The sequence below is a fragment of the Schistocerca serialis genome, chromosome 2, assembly GCF_023864345.2.
Source record: "Schistocerca serialis cubense isolate TAMUIC-IGC-003099 chromosome 2, iqSchSeri2.2, whole genome shotgun sequence".
Taxonomy (NCBI): domain Eukaryota; kingdom Metazoa; phylum Arthropoda; class Insecta; order Orthoptera; family Acrididae; genus Schistocerca; species Schistocerca serialis.
In genome coordinates this window covers 204,952,660-204,959,928 of record NC_064639.1, presented here as the reverse complement: position 1 = coordinate 204,959,928, position 7,269 = coordinate 204,952,660, and the positions used below count along the sequence as shown (strand labels likewise).

The 7,269-nt window shown below is 41.7% G+C and overlaps 1 pseudogene; it reads left to right on the top strand.

Moving 5' to 3' along the window:
• Positions 1-6,427: 6,427 nt before the first annotated feature.
• On the top strand, positions 6,428-6,545 carry LOC126459009 (5S ribosomal RNA; annotated as a pseudogene).
• The last annotated feature ends 724 nt before the right edge of the window (positions 6,546-7,269 follow it).

The window sequence follows — 7,269 nt, the reverse complement described above, 5'->3', positions numbered from 1 at the left end:
TCGGTTGAGCTTGAAAGGTCTCTGTTGGATTCCTTTCATGTTAATTTCTTAAATCTGTTGTCATTTACGGCATAAATTCCTCTTCTAAATTTACTGTGGTATTTCTGAATATCTGGGAGGAGACTGAGCAGTGAAACGTGTTACTTTTACACATAAACAAGAACGATCTGTCACACTACTACACTTTAAAACACAGTTTATATGTAATTCATGTCACACAGTCTCATACGGAACCTACATCCGTTTTCTTTTATATACTGTATATGATAAGATACTGTCATCCCCCTTCCCTTCTGTGTGAGAGGATGAATGAGCAATGTGTTTCTAGTTGCATGCTTGAGGGTAGCAGACAAGCCTGTCTGCTAGAGAACGTAGAACCAACGTCGGAACAGGTAGCTACGCTTTCTAAAAGCAGAGAGGTTTCCATTCTTAGCATGTTTCTGTCCGTCCCTTGTCATGTTGGCATAGGAAGCTGTCTCTCTGGTCACTTCCGTTTGTATTTGGGAAGCACGCTCGGTAGGAGCGCAGGTCAGTCTGTCCGTGGCGAGCGTCTGAAGTGGTAAGATCTCCGGCTAAGCGCGTGTCTGCTAAGTCCGTAGGACAATGGATTTCTTAAGTTCAGCCTAACTGAAAATTTAATCACCTGTATTTCAGGTTTAGCTCTAAAACATCTAATGTTATCTTAGATTGAAACGCAGTGTATTTCGAGTGTGAAGTTCAGAATATATTCCGGTAGTTGCTTTGTCACTACTTTGTGAGTAAAGTGGAACCACGTGTTGATCAGTAACTCTAAGTTCATCAATCTTAAATGCGAATGTGCGTGAGATTATAACGTCTCGTCTTGACAATATTTTTCAATATAGCAACTTTTCTTTATGTTCAACCCACGTGGGGTGTACTTTGTGAGACCAGTACCACGTGCTTATACAACTGTTTGACCCATCAGGTTAATAGTAAGACGATAGTAACCAGTTCGAGGTTTTTCTTTTGTAAATTGTTTTTCGATCTAATTTATTTTAACTATCAAAATTATTGTGGAGCTACACTCTTTGTGTTGACCACGTGAAGCATGTGGTGTAATCATCAAAGTAGCCCTCAGCTTTTCTTTTCGGGAAGATTTCACAGAGAGTATGAATTTAGTATACCAGTGTGTGGTAATTACATGACGGACAGGACTGTGCTACGAACGTAACTTCTTTGGGTGAAAATTGAATCGGTTGGTTGTGGTTAATTTCCTCTTGCATATGTTTCAACGTTCTTCGTGTGTTATTTTATGAATGCAGTGTTGTATGCAGTCTCCCAATCTTGGCTCCATATTTGATGTGTTCCGTAAGATTACAATTTCACATTTTCACAATCCTAAATACGGCACCAGCTTAGTTATGAATCGAATTTAATATGCCGAAATTTCAGTGATCAATGTTAAAATAAATTTCCAGATATAAACTGATTTATTTATTTTTATTTATATTCTCTTTTTTATACACATATCAGCGGTTGTCGTATGACTATTAAAAGATTATAATTAACGTTAGTCTGGTTGGGAATTTGGTAAGCTAAACTGGATACCTGGTGAAACAGTTGCTCAGTAAGGCAAGGTTAACTTCCCCAGACAGCTCACAGCTTTTAATCCGCTTTTATTGTCTAGCAGCACCGCTTGCATAGCAAAATTAAAGAAACAACGTTACAAGCTTTTATTAAATTTACAATGATATTTGGCAGTCTATAAATTTTTATTATCTCAAACAATATAATATTCATAACTACCGACTAGTAAACGACCAAACGCAGAAAGTGATACTGAAAATGTGTGCTTGTACGTGATTCGAGAAATCCCTTATACCTGGAAGGAGCCCAAAGCTACTTGTTACCTCCAAGTTCTGACCGGCACAGACGGCTTTCGAAAGATGTACAATTAATCGCCGCTTTCGACATTATGAGTACAATTGCAGGATGGTATTTTTCGTAAAATCATAAAGTTAAACGGCACCAGCTGCATTGAATAAATGCTGTTTCCGCAGACGCAAGGTCTTTTGAGGTTTTCCGTGGAAAAATAAACTTCGTTAACATTTTCAAAAACCTCTCTTTCAGCCGATAATTTGGAAGCGAACCATGCGTAACGCAGCATTTCCTCAAATATCGGCGCTGATAATTGGTCATGCAGTATCGAGTGTATTTTAATAGCGTCTTCACGAGAGGCAATTTCTCGTTCTCTTTCGATTAAATACGAACAATTTTGAAGACACGGACAAGCATACATTTTCAGTATCACTTTATGCGTCTGGTCGTTTAATAGCCGATAGTTACGAATACTGTATTATTTGTGATAATAAAAAATTGTAGACTGCCAAATAACATAGTAAATGTAATAAAAGTTCATCTGATTATACGTATTTTTTCCATTATATCAATTGTAATATAAATAGTAAAGAAAATGATTGTGTTGAAAATAAAAAAAACTGATGAACGGGGCTCGATCCAGCCATCTAGCGGCTTGAACGCTAACCATTCGGCTGCCGGTGCTTCATAGTAAAAATGGCCACGCACAGGTGTATCTAGTTGCCGACCGATATTATCTTGCGATTTACTCACTAAACGCTTGAGAAGTACGCGCTACTGCTTACACACTTTGTTGTCCTCATGGAGTACTACGAGTGTACGAAGTTTACAGTAAATCCGCGTTCCAAACGTCGTGGCCTCCCCTTGTAAGTACACTGAACGTTTGCCGGCAGAGCTAACTATTAACAACTCGGTGTAACGTTCTGGAACAACTAGAAACTGTAAGTAACCCTGAAATAGCAAAACGAAAGTAATCTCGTACTAGAAGACTGGTGTCCAAGTGCCCGCCGCTTCGTTGGTCGGCAGCCTGGAGGTTCTTCACTGGTGGCGATGTTGAAAGCGCCGCTCGCCGTACCCGCACGAGTAGTCCAAGCGCCTGCTCTGCCAGTATCGATAGGGTAGTTGCTACACATTCAACGTAATTTTGTCAGAGACGGCAAAGTATTTGAAAGATTAGAAGATACAAGTTTGGGAAAAACAACCTGATACTATGCTCAGATAAGGACAGGGGGGCACTGAACTGAACCAATGTCTCCTAACAGCCCTACGACAGAAACGCGTATAATCTTCAGCATTATTCTGTAACATCACATTTAAAAACCTTCTTTTATCTTCTCGTGTGAACTATTCATCATCCGCATTTCACTTTCCTTCAAGTTTACACTCGCCACAAACCCCTCCTGAGAAACCATCTCTCTTTATTTCTTTCTTTTGCTACCTCCTTTATCCCGCATTGTGCACAGGGTCGGCAGGGTTAAGTACGGAATTGGCATGGTTAATTTAAAGGGGTGCCTGGATGCCCTTCCTGCCACCACCACATACCCCTCGGGACAGAAGTAGTGTACCCCAGCTGTCGGCGTCTAGTGTAAATCGTGAAATAGTGTGAACGCGTTTCAAATGTCTGCGAGTCCTGTAACTGAGGCGGGACGTGGGGACCGGCCCAGCATTCACCTAGTAGGATGTGAAAAACCGCCTAAAAACCACATACAGGATGGCCGGCACACCGGCCATCGTCGTTAATCCGCCTGGCGGATTCGATCCGGGGCCAGCGCGCCACACGAGTCCAGGAAGCAGCGCGTTAGCGCCTTTTCTTTTTTTTTTTTTTGTAATCTCATTTTGTTTGTTTTCGTTCTTTGCATCTGCTCGGGGCGGACGTCGCAAGACACCCGTTTCAGTACGTCGTTGATCCATTAACTCAGTTTTTTTATTACAGAGGGCAGCTAACCCTCCGACCGAACACGCTGAGCTACCGTGCCGGCAAAATTAAACTTTGACTCTAGGGAAGACTTGAACCAAGGACCTCTCGTTTCGCAGCTGCTCATGCTAACCATGGGACCACGGCGCTCCTGGCGCTCTCGGCTATCCTCCTGAGAAGACAACAAGAACTTAAATTTATTCGATGTTGACCAGTTTCTCTTCTTCATAATCGCGTTTCTTCCAGTTACCAGTCTGCATTTTACATCTTCTCTACGTCGGCCGTTGTCTTGTTATCCAAACAGCAAAACCCATCAACTAATTGTAACGCCACATTTCCTAGTGTAATTCTATTGGCATTATTTGATTACATTCTCCGGCATTCCACTACCCTTGTTTTACTTTACCAAACAACAAAGGATTCTTATCAAATAAAATTAACCAAGTAATAAATCACCTTGAAGAGCGGTGACACGACAACCTTATGGAAATGTACATTCAGAATACCTAAAATCAAGTATTTTCTTCATACCAGTCTCATCCAAATGTGACTCTTAAAATAGGAGAGGGAGGTATGCCGCAAAATGAACACGCTGAATATTTACAGTTATATATCGATCAAAAATTAATCTGGCAGGTCCACATACATAAAATTGCTGAGAAAATCAAAACCAGACTCAGCATACTGAAGATATTGGCTAGTATTAAACGGAGATGTCCAAGAACCTATCGAAAGTGGATGCTAAAAATTTATATTTCCATTCTCCCCAGTTCTGTTTCTTCAGTTGCAAAATCACCTAGACATACTGGATAGTTAAAAAAAATGTGAACAAATAAACGAGTAATGAGACGAACAACATAGGCAACAATAAATCTGAGACACCCATCTACACTTATGATTCAGTAATGGAAAAGTAAGGAAACTTTAGCGTAGGAATGTATGGCAAAATATTGTCTTTCTGTCAATCTCTAGGACCGTGTCACTCATATTTTGAAGGGGAAATAGAAGTCACCAAAATTCCAACAGGTCAGGTAAACAACTGTTTACACACATTCGACAAAGCAGTTATTTTTGTTATTCCAGAGCAGGAATATCTGAAGTTATCAACACACGAGATCCAAAGTTCGTTGAAGTTAAATAAACTGAACAAGTAGGTAAATATCGACAGCCGAAGAACAAGACAACGGCACTTCAGTGGATACCATCTCGTGTGGCTTAGATGGTAATGGAGAAGCATATTTTCTATCCAAGAAAGGGCACAAAAATTAAACGAACTGGAATAACTAACACGTGAAACATATTATTAAGAACACATTTCTGGAAGAATTAAGGCGATCCAATAAAATTTCATGTGAAGAAAAGACCTCGAAAAAAACAACTCGTGAGCGATTCAACAGTGCCTGATGGATCAAGAAGACAAGCAGCAACGATATTCCGCCTGACTACTAAAAATAACTGTTTGGTCGGCCATCTGTATAAGGTCTCCACCCTGCTGTCTCCAGAAAGTGTTCTGTACCACAAGGCTAGTTCGGCCATGATCAAAGAACATTTAGAAGCGTGTACAAAGCGAATTTATCGTAATTCTGATCTAACAACGTTGTACTGGGAAGTAAAAAAGCGAACAACAGTAAGTCATGTGCCAGAACATTAAAATATAACATCAACAATAATTTTCGTTAATATTCTTCTCATGTTCTCTTTTCAAGACACTATCTAATACGTTCAACTACCCTTCCAAGTCCTTTAGCATCTGAAAATCTCAGTTGTTCATTTCTTCTATATGAACTTCAATAACCTTTTCCAGTTTCTCCATCTTTTCGTTTACTACTTGCTCGGAGTGCAGACTGAATAACGTTGGGGGGGGGGGGGGGGGGGCGAGGCAACAACAATGTCTCACTCACTTCTCGACTACTGTTGGCTCCGTTTGATTCTTGTAACTGCATTCTGCTACAACTTTTAGATAACTGTCCCCTCATCGTGATTTTGCCCTGCTACTTAAGACTTACAAAAATACTGATCGCCGCCCAATAACTATTAGCAAGTTTTGGTTCTACAGTATAATATAGGGTGATAGGTTCGTGTTATCGCATTTATGCAACAGCAGATAACATGTAATTTAATACAGAAGATTTTCAAAGTGATTTCTTTCAGCAGCAATGGGTGTGTAGGGTGTTGAACTGAATTCCATATTGGCCTTCTGAAGAACATTATTTTAGACTGTATGATTCTGTCTGGAAATTGTAATTCAAAAATCCTGGAGTGTTGCAGATGCATCTTTGGGGACTCTGTCCTTCGCATTAACCCCATTAAAAATAATCTCACAGGTTGAGATTGGGACTGTAAGGGAGCCATTCCACACGATCTCCAATGAATGTCCAAGTGTCTAGGACGACGATCTGAATTTTAAACGTTCCAATAACGCATTGGGCACTGATTGCTCACCAACAGTGACTTCTGCTGATGAAGTGGAGCAGTAGCTTGAACGTGCGGATTCTCAGTGATCCAGTGGGTGGCGACAGTTCTGTTTGTTGACGAAGCCGTGCAGATGGAAGTGTGCCCCGTCAATAAACCAGATCTGATGCGTATCAACTGTTGCATTTTCAAAGAGCTCAGTCATCTCATTTCCAAAAGAATGGGAAACGGTTAAATTTCTCTTTCGTTATCGTCTGGAGAAGCAAAGGCCTTGCCACAGTGGCTACACCGGTTCCCGTCAGATCACCGAAGTTAAGCGCTGTCGGGCGTGGTCGGCACTTGGATGGGTGACCATCCAGGCCACCATGCGCTGTTGCCATTTTTCTGGATGCACTCAGCCTCGTGATGCCAATTGAGGAGCTAGTCGGCCGAATATTAGCGGCTTCGGTCAAGAATACCATCATAACGGCCGGGAGAGCGGTGTGCTGACCCCACGCCCCTCCTATCCGCATCCTCCCCTGAGGATGACACGATGGTCGGATGGTCCCGGTAGGCCACTCGTGGCCTGAAGACGGAGTGCTTTTTATCCTCTGGTGAGACCGTCGAGCAGTCCTTAGTTGCTGGCTGCATGTCTTGTCCATACAAGTGGACTCTTCACTGAACAAGGTTCGCACTCATTCCACATCCTCCACGATTACTGCTGAGACTGAACGTCCTGACTGGTCCTTTCCGGAATCATGTAGGGTCCCGTTATACATTTCAACACTCTGCTAAAAAAGGAAGAAAAGATATTAACAGGGAAGACTATACACCAAATCGGTATGAGGTGTTGCTCAAATGTTGTCACCACAATTTTTCAGTTCTGCACTGTAAGCCCACCGAGAGAAGGTCATTCCGGATGGCGCTGTCCTTGGATCAAACGTGCTATTGAGTGCGATACGTCCAGAACTGGTGTAAAATGTTCCAGTTTTAGGGCTTACAATCTGAAATGTAAATCGAGACCGACGAGTGAGCTATAGCATCTTGACAGCTGCAATACAACAGTATGACAAGGAGAAGCCGCAGTAGAAAAATAGTTTCTGACACCTACTTTCCGCCACCCT